Source organism: Rattus norvegicus, chromosome 18 (genome assembly GCF_036323735.1).
Source record: "Rattus norvegicus strain BN/NHsdMcwi chromosome 18, GRCr8, whole genome shotgun sequence".
In the NCBI taxonomy this organism is placed as follows: domain Eukaryota; kingdom Metazoa; phylum Chordata; class Mammalia; order Rodentia; family Muridae; genus Rattus; species Rattus norvegicus.
This window is the reverse complement of record NC_086036.1, coordinates 15,073,754-15,089,820: the sequence shown is the minus strand read 5'-3', so window position 1 is coordinate 15,089,820 and position 16,067 is coordinate 15,073,754. Positions and strand designations below refer to the sequence as shown.

At 41.6% G+C, this 16,067-nt stretch overlaps 1 protein-coding gene and 1 long non-coding RNA gene across 39 annotated transcripts in view; one reads left to right on the top strand and one right to left on the bottom strand.

Moving 5' to 3' along the window:
* LOC120098123 (uncharacterized) overlaps nucleotides 1-2,510 on the top strand; it is a 45,425-nt gene extending 42,915 nt beyond the window's left edge. For all 4 annotated transcript variants that reach the window (XR_010059647.1, XR_010059646.1, XR_010059645.1 and 1 more), the window contains one exon: nucleotides 2,432-2,510. This is a non-coding gene — a long non-coding RNA (uncharacterized LOC120098123). The remainder of the gene's footprint in view (nucleotides 1-2,431) is intronic.
* The window catches only part of Dtna (dystrobrevin, alpha), a 356,193-nt gene that overhangs the window by 129,173 nt on the left and 210,953 nt on the right, over nucleotides 1-16,067 (bottom strand). The gene's annotated exons all lie outside the window — the stretch shown is intronic.

Genomic DNA, 16,067 nt, shown 5'->3' with positions numbered 1-16,067 from the left:
TGAAGGTAGCTGAGGATACCTCATTCATTTAAGGTTCTTCACAGATGGCCATTGGTGTTTATTGGAGAAATGAATGAATAGGGAATGCAAAAAAGTAGAGAGAGGTGGGTAAAAAGCTAAATTTTCTTTCCATATAATAGACTTTCCAATATGACACAGAAAAGTGAAATTCAAGCCGTACTCATTTCAGAGGTTCGTTATTTGAAGAAGGAGAAAACAGATTTGTGTTTATTAAAATCCAGGACTAACACTGGTGTGATGGTTCAGCAGTTAAGTGCACTGACTACTCTTCCAGAGGTCCTGAGTTCAATTCCCAGCAACCCCATGGTGGCTCACAACCATCCCTAAAGGCATCTGTTGCCCTCTTCTGGCATGCTGGTGTCCATGCAGGAAAGCACCCATACATTCATTAAATAAATAAGTAAATGGAAACGAAATCCAGGACTATAAACTTTTAAGCAAAATCATGTCTCATGAAGTAGAAGCTGGAAAAGTTGCAAATTCCATGGTGTGCTCGCCAAAACTTGTTGTTGTTATTAATCCACTCATAAAAGAACCACAATTGGAAGGACAATTACTGTGATGTGATATGAACTTTTTTCTTAGATTTTTTTTAATGATATGAAAATAAAAAGAAATGATGGAAGCTAGTGGGAGGGGCACAGATTGGGAACTAGAGGGTTAAACATTGTCAGTGTATTATATACAATGATGGAGATTGGTGGAAGGGGCAAGATTAGGCACTAGAGAATTCAATGTTGTCAATGTATCATATACAGACATGATAGGTCAAAATGAAGTCTATTGTTTTATAAAATTAATCTATCCTAATCATTTTTTAAGATAAAGAAACTTCAAAGTGTAAGAAAGGCCCCCAACTCTTCTGTATCCATGGAGAGGTTTGAAATAAAACATTAAATAGCTCGTGACCCAGCAAGAAATAAAGAATAAATCTTTAGAGGCTAAATAAGGAGAGGGACTGCAAAATTCTGTTTTCTAGGTAAGACACAGACCATGTATACCCAGGGTCTCACAGCGATCCTGGATGCCTATACTGACTGTGCCTGTCAACAGCCAATCAGAGAGAGGCTCATGGGGCCATATATTTTTTCCTGCTGAACTGTTGACAACTGATGGATTCTTGGGGAAGGACAGTCATTGTTTTTAGTTGTGTACCCAACAGTGAGACTAGCCAATGGCCAGTTCCAACACGTGACCACACAGATGGCTCTAACTAAAATCAGTGGGTCACAAAACAAGAAGACATACATTTAGTAAAGGACCTTACACGAAGGAGGGGGACGATAGGAGTTGGAGGGAGATTCAAGAGTTTAGTGGGTGAGAGTAAACAATGCGTTCTATACATGTATGAATCTGTCAAAGAATAAACTTAATTGAAAGAAGCATGAAATAATACATGTAGATGCAAAGATATTAGAAGGAATATGAATTATATTTTAGTATAAGTTCACATTAAAATGCCACAACCTCAAGCTATTTAATTGTGTGTGACATCTCTTTAATTCAACACTAGCCACAATAAACATTGAGTTCATTAATATGGTATATAAGGAGTTTGAAAGGAACAAGTTAAATTAATGGTGTCTTACATTTGCACAATTATCTAAAAATCACAACCTTGAGAGGAAAAAGGGAGGAAGGGGGAATTATAGCTCCTGAGTTGTAACTGAACCCTGAGCCCCAGGCAGGTTGGGTTAAATAGTGAGGAGGCTTCCATCAGGGCAGATCAATTCCATTTATATTTTGTTTTTTAATTCTTAAACTCCCAGACTTACATGGGGTCCAACTGCCAATAGCATCATACTAGATGTTTCTGTACAATGTGGATTAAAATTTCCTGAAACTGGTAGGCTGAAACAAAAGTAATACGTCTTAACTTAATGGAAAAGATTCCCAGACCTCTCAAATTTGCTGGGACACGTCTTTGTGTGTCATTTTTTAACGGCTGCCTCCTGTTTGAAAGTACTGTTATACTGGAAATAATTGTGGAGAGTAAAGCAATTGCAGGCTTGCAGGTTTCTGTAACTCTAGACACAAGTAATCATGCCAGATCACACACAAATTCACATCCACGATTTAAAGCTGTTTAAGCCTGCAGTGTTTGTAGAATTGTCGGGCTTCCTTCTTGCTCCCTTTTGCTCCAGGAGGTTGAAAAAAATGCTGGGGTCGGCAACCGTGCCTTATTGCAATCCAAGAATTAATAACAGCCATGAATCCCGTCTCCAGCTCCTTTCCTCCTTTAATTGGTTTATCGGTGTAATATAAACACCTGTTGCCCCTTTGATACGAAGGAAGGCTTCTCATATGACCTTTTCAGATTTACAATCTAGTCCTAACCTTTGCCAATATAAAAAAAGTATTCAGAACATATTTTTAGTCTAACTATAATTGTGTTTGCTTTCTTCTCTAGGTCTTTGTCTACATGAGCCAGTGGCAGTAGGAAAATACTGTGGTTAATAAAAGTGTTTTCTTGATGGATCTATCTATTACCTATCTATCTGTCTGTCTGTCTGTCTATCTATCATCTATCTATCTATCTATCTATCTATCTATCTATCTATCTATCTATCTATCTATCTATCTATCTAACATGTATGTATCTATCACTCTCATTCATCCATCAATTGTCTATTTATAATCTTTTTTCTATCATCTATCTATTATATATCCATCTATAATTTCTCCCTCCCTCCCTCCCTCCCTCCCTCCCTCCCTCCCTCCCTCCCTCCCTTTCTCCATCCATGCCTTCCTCCCTTCCTCCTTCCCTCCCTCCCTCTCTACTTATAAACCTATCTACTTAGGAGAAGAAGACATACCCCTCTAGTGTACCGAACAGCCAGGTGGGTTCCTAGCAATTTGTTCTATCTGAAGTATCCAGTGTAGCCATTCTCAGCTCTGCTGCCAATTAGCAAAATCCAAAGACCTTATCCAGGGCACCAGTTCTTTGTCTACTGAATGTGGAGTCACAGTGAACACTTGGGCCTTTCAGAAGTACCCTAGATGGTTTGGATACACAGCAGAGTTTGAAACTACATTTGTAAAAAAGCATCTATGCATCACTTGGGCCCAGAAGATACTAGAAGCAAAATGAAAGTCACATACCACTGCCCTCATTGTCTGTTGTCAGGTGAAAACAGAGATAAGCCACTGTCCTTGAGCTCTGCCTGAGTCACCTTGAATTTCAAGAAAGGCTAGATTTTATGTTTCAGAGCCCATCCTCCATGAGGTTAATTATTCATAAGAGCAGGAATGTACCTTTAGCCAATAGTAGATGTCAACTTAGCAGCTCATTGGACCACTCTGTGATTCGGATGAGGATGGAGACAGTGATGGGTCAGGGATGGGTGGGACCAGCAGCTCATTGGACCACTCTGTGATATGGATGAGGATAGAGATAGTGATGGGTCAGGGATGGGTGGGACCAGCAGCTCATTGGACCACTCTGTGATATGGATGAGGATGGAGACAATGATGGGTCAGGGATGGGTGGGACCACACCCATTGATCAGGCTCTCTTGTTGTGATTTCCCTTTCTTTTGATTTAAACCTAAACCTCACTCAGTTCCCTGAAAAGATAGGCTTGGAGTCACTTGGGCCTCTTCCCAGTGTAGCCCTTCTGAATCGCTCTCTGATCTTCACTCCTACTAGACTGCTTAATTGGCCACTTGGGAATGGTGATTGAGCTTATCCTGCTGGGGCTGCTGGAGCCTGAGCTTTCACCCTAAAACCCTCGGTGACAGGTTAAACTAGAAATACAATGCTAGCTGACTTTGAGGATTAACTTACTTATATACTAGAGTGGCATTCTTACATTACTTTGTAACTTATTTTTGTATGTCATAAGAGTTTGTAAAATGTACTTTGAGCCAATGAAGAAGATAATTAATTCCCTTGGGGAATGTAACTACACCCAAACATACATATATTGACAAAGGTATCTAAGAAGGCAGGCTTTACAAACTAGAAAATGCCATTTAAAAGCAAAAAGGCTGTTCTTATTTTAGAAGGAACTTCTATCTATCTATCTATCTATCTATCTATCTATCTATCTATCTATCTATCTATCTATCTATCTATCTACTCTATCTATCTATCTACTCTATCTATCTATCTATCTACTCTATCTATCTATCTATCTACTCTATCTATCTATCTATCTATCTATCTATCTATCTATCTACTCTATCTATCTATCTACTCTATCTATCTATCTATCTATCTATCTATCTATCTATCTATCTATCTACTCTATCTATCTATCTATCTATCTATCTATCTATCTATCTACTCTATCTATCTATCTACTCTATCTATCTATCTATCTATCTATCTATCTATCTATCTATCTACTCTATCTATCTATCTATCTATCTATCTATCTATCTATCTACTCTATCTATCTATCTATCTATCTATCTATCTATCTACTCTATCTACTCATCTATCTATCTACTCTATCTCTATCTATCTATCTATCTATCTATCTATCTACTCTATATCTATCTATCTATCTACTCTATATCTATCTATCTATCTATCTATCTATCTATCTATCTATCTATCTATCTATCTTTTGAGTCCAGAAGAAACCTTCTGTACTCAGGCTACACAAGCTGTTTCAGGAGAGCTTCTGTTGGAAAGGACGCCTGCTTCCTTCCTTGTACAGGCTGCGGAGTAGGGCTGGCACAGGTCACAAGGAAGCTTTTGGAAGAATAATAAAACTCAGAGTCCTCAGAATGTCTGTGAAGGGCCCAAGACACATGGGTAAGGTTAATAAGAAGAGAACTCAAGGCTCCCTAAGGGGAGATGACTATGAGGAAAAAGTCCTCTGACCCTCTGCTTCGAGTCTGACCCTGGGACCTTAGATCCTATCCAGGGGACATGTGCCTTGGGCAATGCTTGTAGTCTACGTTTATTCATGAGTGAAGATGTCACAGGAATTGGGCCATCATGTCCTGCTGAATGAACCTAATGATGGAGGTTTCCTTGTCCTTCCTGTGAGGTTGCTAAGTATTTTGAAATATTTACGTATTTCTTATAGAGTCAGGGCTTTGTTTGTAGCTCAGGCAAACCCTAAACTTGTTCTCCCATCTTTGTATTCTGAGGGTTTGGATGGCAGACCTGTGCCAACAGACTCTGAGCTCAGCTTTCGCCTTATGAAAATCAGAAATAACGATCAATTCTAAAATGCTGAAGAAAAATTGTGTGCGCGCGTGTGTGTGTATATGTGTGTATGTGTGTGTGTATGTGTGTGTATGTGTGTGTGTATGTGTGTGTGTATGTGTGTGTATGTGTGTGTATGTGTGTGTGGTGTGTGTGTATGTGTGTGTGTGTATGTGTGTGTAAGTGTGTGTGTGTGCGCACGCGTGTGTGTATGTGTGTATGTGTGTGTATGTGTATGTGTGTGTGTGTGTGTGTGTGTGTGTGTGCACACGCACCGTGTGTGTAAACCCAGGACCTCTCTGGGCTACTTTTTATCTAGACTTCTGGGACAATGAATCCTGCGGGAGACTGGGTAAAGGTGAATGAGATAAACGAGCAGGACAGAGCTATATTTGTCACACGGCTCAGGGAAACCTGTGGCCTTTAGATGTTTTGTTCTTTTTTGTATAAGACAGAGGCTCTTGTAGCCCAGGCTGGCCTCAGCCTCCCTAAATAGCTGAAGATGATCTTGAATTTGATTGATCTTTTTACCTCCAACACCTAAGGATGACAGGCATGCATCACTCTGTCTGGTCTGTGTGGTTAGGGGGATTCAGACGGGGCTTTAATACATGCTTGGCACGCACTGTACTGACTGAGGTAGGTCCCAGCCCGTTGGCTTCTTTATTAAGGTGGAGGTGCGAGTGTGAGCATGAGCAAAGGAAGGAGGCAGGAGGGTATCTGCTTCCTGGCTCATATTACCCAATGCACGCACGCATGCACACACACACACACACACACACACACACACACACACACACGACACTGAAGTCAGACGTTTACCGAGAGAAGCAATAACAATAGTCATCTTCACTTTACAAAACCAGCCAACTATGTACCAAGCAGTGGTACAGGGTCGTTCCACTCTCACGTAAGCCAGATGGTATGAGTCCCATTCGACCAAAGAGAAACCAGGGTTCGGAGCATTAGCGGTTGCCCTTGTGCGAGAGTCAGCAATTTAAACTTTCAAACTGTATGTCACATGCTTCTTAAGATTCAAAATGGAGTTTCTGAAGTGAGGCTCAGGGAGATGCCCCTGTTTTCTCGGGGGGAGGGGGAATTGCCTGCCGTACACACTGAAGTAAACCCTAAAGTGTGTGCTAGTGGATGCCAGAGATGGGTGGGTAGGATGGTGTTGGTGGGTTGTGTACAGAGCATTTAGTTAAGGAAAGAGACCTGTGAGCATGGTCTCATCTCCTCTGTGTTTCATCATCTTTCATTTCTCTGCTCTTTAATTTCACTTTCTAAGTCAACCTTTCTTTCCTCTCTGCTTGTTCTTTTATTTAATTATTCCTATTTACATTTATGTTTTTTCTTTTCCTCTTCTCTTTTATTCATACCTTCCTCTGTCTCTCTGTCTCTCTCTCTGTCTGTCTGTCTCTCTCTCTTTCTCTCTCTCTCTGTTGTTTGTGTGTGTGTGTGTGTGTGTGTGTGTGTGTGTGTGTGTGTGTGTGTTGGGGAATATGAGCCAAATTATCTCAAAACTTAACACTTCTCCTCTTAAGAAAGATCAGGAAGCAGAGAGAGGAAGAGAAGTAACAAGAGGGAGTTGGAGCACCCGTGAGTCCCATGGCAAAGCCTGTTGGCACTTCTCACAGCTACCCACCTTCACCTGGGACCTTGTGTCATTCACAGAGAAGGGTATTCACTTGTTTGGGGATCATGTTGTGGAAGTCGAAAACTCTCAAACGTACCCTGTGCTCTTTAAAGTTTCCTTGGGAGAGTGAGGAAGTTCACCGTGTAACTATTTTGGCCACTTCCTTTTTCATTCCCTGCTCTCGCCCGGAGAGCAGGTGGTGATTTGAGTCATTCAAGAAGGGAGAGAGGATGTTCGTATGTGCTTGTGGGAGGCAGGGTGTGGATGGTGTCCCCTCAGAGCCAGAGCACAGAGCTAGCAGGGAGGGAAGAGTAATGAAAGGAAAATGGAAGCTGAGACATATGGCAGACAGGGGAAGATGTCGGTTAGTCTATCATGGTGTAGTGACAGACACAGAACCAGCAATGAAGGAGTTTCCATCTAGGGATAAGAAGATGAATAAAGACAGTAGATGTGCCTACTGTTTTTTTAAATCTCCTTTCTCACTGCCTATTGATCTAGGTACATGTTTCCAAAAATCTATTTGTGTCAGAGCAATTATTTTTAAAGCATAAGTTTTACAAATCCTACAGTGTAGAAGGGGTTGTTTCTTAGAATTATATTTTATTTATTGTGTGTGTGTGTGTGTGTGTGTGTGTGTGTGTGTGTGCATGTGCATGGGGGGGCGTGGAGAAAGGGAAAGAGAGAGGAAGAGGGAGCAGGAGCGGGAGCCGTAAATGTGCATGTGGAAGTCAGAGGACGACTTTTAGGAGCCTGTTCTCTCCTTCCACCATAGGGTCCCAGGTTTGGTAAGCACCTTTGTTGACCAGATGAACCATTCCATCTGTTTTTTGAGACAGAGTCTCATCATATCCTTATGCCTGCCCTGGAACTCACTACATAGTCAAAGCTGGCCTGCAACTCACAGAGATCCACTTGCCTCTCCCTTCTGAATACTGGGAAGAAAGGCACACACCAGCACCCTGGGGTCCTATTTTGTTTCTTAAAAAGCACACATTTAAGGTGTTAGGATATGGCTCAGTATGTATGGTGCTTGCAAGGCAAGACTGGTAACCATCATCATTCCCAGAATTTGTACAAAGGTGGAAAGAGAGATCCAACCCCATAAAGTTGTCATCTGAACCACCCTCACCTCCAGACACACACACACACACACACACACACACACACACACACACACACACACAGAAACACACAGTCACATGCACATACAGACACATGCAGACATAGACATATATACGCAGACACAGACACACACAAACACATAGACAGACACACATAGACACAAACACATATATAGACACACATACAGACACAGATACATATAGACACACAGAGAACATACACAGACACACAGACTAGCACACATTCTTAAACATTTTAAAACACATTTAAATTTAGAATACAAGTAAACATTCACTTCATAATATTATTGTTTGTTTGTTTGTTTATTTTGAGATAGTTTGACTTTTTATTCCAGGCTCCTCTGGGACTCATGACACTCCTCCTCCCTTAGTTTTTAAAATGCTGGAGTTACAGGCCTGAGACACCATTCTGGGTCTGACAAATTTTCAATCTATCTTACTTTGTCAACAAGATAGTTTAATGTAGTTAAATATAATAGTAATTACTATTACACTCTTTTTTGCCTATTTAAATTCTATCCACGGTAACTATTCAAGTCTGATTACAATATGGACAACTTAGAAGCCAGCAGAGGCCTTGAAGGGACACTGATGATTTCAACCCAGTGAAACTATTGCTAAGCATAGAGGGTTAATACACTTAGATGCCAAAATTAAATAGGTCACCCAGAGCAGAAACAGGCCGAGGGCATGTGCAGCCAAGAGCTATGCACAAGATCTGCAGCGGTAAACAGGGCCATTTTGTAGACCAGGGTCCTTTCTTCTGGATGAGGGTTGAGTGTCCTGACAGGACCATAGAAGGGGAAGAGAAGAAACAGAAGCAGCCCTTATTTTTTGCCTCTGGATCTGTTCCTCTTAGTTATAAGGCCTTCAGTTAGAGCCCTTCCACTGAGGACAATTCAATGTGAAATTGAGGGAGTGTTTAAAAAAGAAATCTGTTCACTGAGAGAGCCATGGCTCTCAGTTGGTAACTGCCAAGAATCCCAGACTAGCCCCTGGGAATATGGCCTTCTCTTCAGTCTGGATTGCCCAGGAACCCTGCGTCATCCTGGGCAAGCAGAGGCACGAGTGGCCCTGGCTTCTGTAGCAGTAAGGGCCTCTCAGGTTTCTGGACTTAGTGTAATAACAATGACCAACATTTAAATGTCCCCTCTGTGTGTCCAGTCTCAAAACTAAGAGTATAATGTATGTTGGCTTATTGATTTCTTATCCGAACTGTGAAAGAGCTTATATTTCACCACCATGTTTTATGATTAAAGAAATTCAAAATTGTCTCTCAGAAGCAGGTACCAGATGCCCTGGAACTGGAGTTATAGGTATGTGACAAAGGGGTTGGAAATGCAGCTGCAGGCCTCTGAAAGAGGAGCACTGGTCTTAACTGCCACCAGCCTCTCCAGCCTCACTGTGTTTCACAGCTGAGAAGGTGAAGGCCTGCAACAAAGTCGAGGGAAGAGTTTCTTGGCCCTAGAGGCACTCACAGCTGGATTCCCCCAAATTCTGACTATGGGATTTTCTAGGGCAGAAAGGACTTAACAGATAATTGAAAGAAAGGGCCAGCGACATTTCTCACTTGGTAAAGGTGATTGCCACCAAGGCTGACGACCTGAGTTCTATACCTGGGTCCTGCACAGTGTAAGAGAACCAACTGCAACTTGTCCTCTCATCATAAATGTGCCTTGGCATGTGCTCACGTGCATGTGTGTGTGCGCAAACCCCCCTCCCCCCACACTCATAAGTAAATGTAATAACATTTTAAAGAGATTGAGGTAAGGCCATATCTTTTAAATAATTACTGGGTGGTGAGGAATTATGACAGCTCAGAAAAGCAAGCAGGTTTAAGGATTGGAAAAAGGACCTTAAAACACAAAAATATAGGTGGCTTTTTGGCAGCTGCACTGACACCCTGGTTTTGTATGCTGTGCCTCATTTCCAATCTCTGCACCTATAAATCTACAGGATTGTGTGTGCGTTTCAAATTAAGTCGCTAAGTGCAAGAAGCTAAGAAACATTCGTAGGCTTAGACTGCTGGGAGCCTCGGAATCAGGGCAAGCAGTTAAGGAGCCTCTCCGGAGACAGCACATACAATTGGCCACCCTGCAGGACCACCTCCTCATTTCTCCTCAGACTCTCTGATGTTAAATGGCAATTCCTAACTGTTAGGATATTAGTCAACTCTCAGGTCATGTGGTATTAGCATCTCTGATCTGTGGACGGGGGGAAGAAAGGCATACAGATGTTAAAGGATTGAAAATTGTACTTAGATCAGTCTAAGTGACCTACAGGCCAACATTTTGATCCCTATATCTTACTACCACATATATTTGAACAGCATTTATTGAGCATAGCACACTAAAGCTAGCATAAGCCACATACTCAAAGCTCAATATTCTTGAAGCATCTGCACAGATTATACAAGTGTCACTATACCAACTATGCTCCAAGTGTAGTTGACCCCAGAGGGCCGCGGTCAAAGTCCTTATCGACATAAGCTCTTCCAATCTTAGGTGCTTCTTGATTAAAATCAGTCACACGTCTATCCGTCTGATAACATTTCTTATCAATGGACTTAATAGGTTCTGATTTTTTAGTCTGGAACCAAATCTAAGAGACCTGAGAACATAAACTCAGTTTACCCCAAATAAGATGCAACATGGGAGCAGTGGCTTACTGTATGTTTCAGATGCTGGCTGATGGCACTCTCTCTTCTGGATTATTGAAAGCTTCTGGTCTGTTAATACCCCTACCCTACAAAAAGTTTCCACAGTAGCAACAAAGATGCTGGTTAGTGACTGGCTGCAAAGCAGACTAAATAAACATAGTCCATGACATCTGGTTCTGGGTCTGCAACATTGCGACTTTCTGCAATCCACGGTCCGATAAGCCTGGTAGACAAGTTAACACGAGTAACACAAGCATGGCTTCTCGGGAACTTGAGTTCACAAGACATCACAAGAAACCAATCGATACACCACTATCCTTCATATGGGACTACCTGAGTTGGAAGATAGATAAATATTGTCATTCTGTTGCATAAGAGTAATTGAAGAATGTACAAATGAGGATCATGACCTTGGGACTTTACGATCCAGAAAACTAGAACTACAGTGAACTGCATCAGTCCAACTAAGATATCAGGTCCTTTTCATGGTATGTTTTTATTACCATGCTCTAAAAGACAAAATAGTATATAATACACATGTGCAAAAATGGGCCTACATAAAGAATCAGAAAAAATCTAATTTTGAATCATAATCTTCTTAAAGTTAGAGTTTATAAATGGAACAAAAACAAATCCACAAGCACAGATACACAGGTACACAGAAACACACAGATACACACACATAGATACACATACACACATACACATATACACACATACACACAGAGACATGCACACAGATACACAGATACACAAACATACACAGAGATACACACAGATACATAAATTCATAGATACACACACAAATATTCATACAGACACTTGTAGCTGCATACACACAGATGCACACACACATAGATATGCACACAGATACACATACATACACAGAGACACAGAGATGTGTACACAGATACAGACACAGATACACGTACAGATACATACAGATACACAGACACACAGGTACACACATGGTTTCTCTGACTCATGATGACCATGGTTTAATCACAGTTTTACTTCTGGACAAAACATAAAGTTATCGGTAACCGACCATTCCTAAAAACATCCGGGTACACTTTCAAGAGTTCAAAAAAAATCACACCAGTGATGTGTACATGCATGTACCCTTTGGAACTCTGAATAGTGAAGTTCTAGACTCTCTCTTTGCTTTAGACTTGTGAATTCATGGGAACAAGTATCCCTGGACCAGACAAAAACATAACACAGGCCAATAAGCAGGAGGCTGTGTCCCAGACTGAACAAGCAGTTTTGTTTTTTAACAAAGCCTTTTTTCTAAGAGTACTTACTCAAGCCATTTCCTGGAGGTGCTGGGCACACAGACAAGTGGCCACCACTCCACTGTTACTCAATGCATGGACGAATTTAATTGTACCTAGTGACTTCAAAGCCTGAATGATTTCAAACTAATGCCCTGAAATAATCAGGCACAGAGTGACAGGACTACTAAATCTGGCATTTACAGGCTCCAAAAGGCCAGTGAAAGGGATTCTGGGACTTGAGAAGATTCCTATATGTGAAGTATATCTTTATCTTTGAAGCTTGGATCATCTAGAAATTAGTTTTGGAGTTTTCCCCTTCCAGCTGTAAGCTGTCACAGTATTAGGCTTGCAGTATGAATTGAGTCTCATGTCTTCTATGGACATATAATGTCAGGTCATTACAGTAAATCTCAGAATCTGTATCATGTTTTGGGAACAAACAAGAGAGATACAAAAATGAGAGTCCCTCCAAGAAGCTCCTTAGCGACCCATGTCTGTTAGTAATGGGTCTGTTCTACCTTTCTTAACTTTGTATCTTACTTGCTAAGGTCAAAGAAACTCCAAAGTCTAGAGGCTAAGGCGAGGCTGTCTGGGTAAGGAGCAGATCCAACATGAGGACCCAAGTTCATGGCTCCTGGGTAGAGATGTCTTTTTCTTTTAAGATTCAGAGCTATGTTCCACTGAGTCTTTCTTACAAATGCTTTCTAGGACTCTGAGAAAGAAATGGATATGGGGTTCCAGGAACAGGGGTGCTCCCAGGAGACTCCTGGAATTGACAAATGATTGCTACCCACATCAGGGCCCCAGATATCTTTTCAAGCAAGAAAGCCACTGGTTCTATCTGATAGAAAATGTTTCAAAATTGTGCCATTATCTTCCAATGCCTATACACTGGCTTTAAAGGACCCAAACAAATGAGACCTTTGGTTTATGCCAATGTTTCATAAAAGGATGTACAGCAAGAGTATTTGTAATAATGCAGCAAAGAATGAAGGCACAGAGAAAAATCGATGGTCATTTTTAGTTTTAAGTACACTGCTGAGTATGAGAAGTTGACTTACTATGAAATATACATATACATATATATGCATATAACACGCATACAAAAATCTAAAACAGCATTGTTGTCTAAAAATACATACAGAGAAACAACATTTTTCTTCATAAAACTATTGGAAACTATTTGCCAGATGATCTTGCAAATGTTCTCTAGGCAGGTAGCATTCACCACTAACCGTGCTTTGTCGAGTTCTTAGAAACGTGTTTATTCTAGGGCTCTTAATATTACACAAAAGTCTAGGCCTAAAGAGTCTGAGAACAGGAGCTTGGTATCTTTCACCTCTTTCTTCTAACAAACCAAGGCCATAAGACAGCCGAGGGGGAGACACTGTCCCACTAGGATGGTTGGGGTAAGGACCATATACAAAGGCCCAGACACGGGGTTGGGGATTTAGCTCAGTGGTAGAGCGCTTGCCTAGTAAGCGCAAGGCCCTGGGTTCGGTCCTCAGCTTCTGAAAAAAAAAAAAAGACAAAGGCCCTGACACAAGAAGAGAAAGAACGGAGACAGGAATTCAGAGGATGCTGACTCCGGCTCAGCTTTAGGAAAGAGTCCACTCTGGCCTCCTGCACTTGATGGATTCTGTCTTCTGAACCGCCAGAAACCCAACATGCAGACCTTTGCTCTTCCCACGGTAAACGTGCTGCGGGTCTGATTTCTGTCGTCCTGGGGACTCTCCTCTAGCCGGACTGCGCTGTAAGTGTCCGTCTTTGTTAAGACACATCACTTCTGTTACTGCAGCTTGTATTACACGATCTAATCCAGCTGCTCTGCCTGTTGTGTCTAAAAGGCCTCTGTGGTCAATTAAGATGCCTCTCAGAGAACCTCAAGTGAAAGCAGGATGGACTCCGCCTGACTCTAATTTAAAGTCCCAGTCCTTAAAACTGTGGTCCTGAGCCACCTGCTTTCTAGCTTTGTTCTAGCCAGGGTCTCTCTGTTCACCAACTGCACTGTGGGCACGCGTGCCGCAGGGCCCTCCCTTCTGCAGATTCATTTGCTGGGATGGTCAGTCCCAGATTCCAGTTCAAATCAGCATCTCAGCTCCTGGGTAACATTTCCTGATTCTCTGATGCTCACTCACCGCTCACCTCCACAACGCTATCCTGTCTTCCTGTGAGTATCCTCACCACGGCCACATGAATGGCTGTGCTTATTTCCTTTCCTATCACTCAGAGGACTGTCCCTTTCACAGTGTCACGGACACCCAAAGCCAATGTCTGTTAGAGCAGCGCAGTGACCTCAGGCTGGCAGAGTGGCCGACATGTCATAGAGAAAGGAGAGAAGGAAGGTGAACTGATTCCGTGTGCAGCAGCTAATGAGGGCCCTAATTGAGGGATTTACTCTGGGAGTGAGTCCAGATGGGGAGAGACTCAAACCTTAGGGGAAGGGGAGCCATGGGAACTCAGGTGGGAACTCCGGAGGCTTCTGTCTCTAAGCAGTGATTGGTTGGAGGCACTCGGTGTAAGAGAAACGAATCTCACAGGGAACCCAGGAGATGGCAAATTTGAAAAGAAAAGGAGAGGGCTTCCCTCTTTGTCCTTCTGGGCTCTTCTCATTTTGAAGAGATGGGGAAAGGTGATGGAGAGTCTCTTAGAAGAAATAATTAAGATTTCACTGAAATTAGTGAGGTTTCACCATCATTATCTTACAAGATAACACTGCCAACAGAGAACATTTAAAAATGTAAACTGTGTTAGTTGTGCATATGAACCTATGCATTAGACACACATACACACACACACACACACACACACACACACACTCAGTTTCTTTAACATATGTTGTGTAGCTTATTCCATGGTGAGAGTTTTATTTATTTATTTTTTGTTTTTTTTACAAACACTGGGGATGTCCAGGTCTGTTTAAGCCAAAGGAGTTCTCTTTTGGATAACTGTGAAGAACCTCAGAGAGGCCAAATGTCCATGGAATATTGATAATCCCACCACAAGGCTGTTTAGAAATAAATCGATTACTTTTTACCTCCCTGTTTACATTCTGACTCTTGAATGAAGGTACTTTATAACTCATAGAAGGGAAGGAGTGTGGCCTTGTGGTATCTTCGTTTAATTGCATATAATACTTTTAACTTGAATGAAAGTGACATAAATACATTTTATGAAGTAAATAAGCCTATATTAAAAGATGATTATTTTTTTCCATTTAAACCAGCATATAAAGTGTTAGATATCATGGTGATGTTTTAACAGTGTGTTTTTGCAACCCTCCCCCATCCCAGATTCCTGCTGCTGGCCTCCTGCCGGCCTCTTCCCCTTAAGTTTCACATATTCTTTCCTTCCTGTGGCTCTCATGCTATTCTGATGGTGAGGTTGTCATACAGCAGTGCGGGGAGATGCATTTGTGTGAGGGACACAATGTGGTTCTTCCTTACATTTTGTCATTTCTATTACTCGGTAGATAATCTGACTTCTTACTTATTGGGTTTTTTTTTTTTTTTTTGAGACAGTATCTTGTAGCCAGACTGTGGCCTTGAACTCCCACGTACCCTGGGCTTGCCATGAACTTAGCAATCTTTTTCCCTCTGACTCGTAATTACAACCGTGCACCACATGTCCAGCTAATGCTTCAGCTTTTCAAAAGTCACTATTGAATTTCCAATCATCGTTGTCAAACCAAATTCAAGTGACTTGCGGATTCACGCAGTTTATCACAAAAACGTACTAAGAATATATTCTGACAGTTTATAGTTGCATTTCTATTATGAAGGTGTGATTTTGAAAAATGCATCTCAAAGGCATGAAAATATTGTCTGAAACTTCTGACTACTGACTTGCCCTCTTTCACGTTGCTGACTGGGTTTCTCCTGCCACTCTAGCGGTCACAGGACCTGTACAATTCATTGGCCATGCTTCCTACAATCCCACATTAAGCTCTGTTATATAACATTAATCCACTCTTATAGAAAATCATTAAGTTCCCTGTTGGATGGTAATTACAATAATATCAACAGAAAAGACACTTTCTAGAATGTTTTTCTGGGTGGACTTATTCATATTAATTAAGGTTTATGTACAATTCATTAGAAACGAAGTCTCCAGGCAATGGAAATGAGCTTTCGGCGGTGCACGTCCATGCACATGTTGTGTGGGCA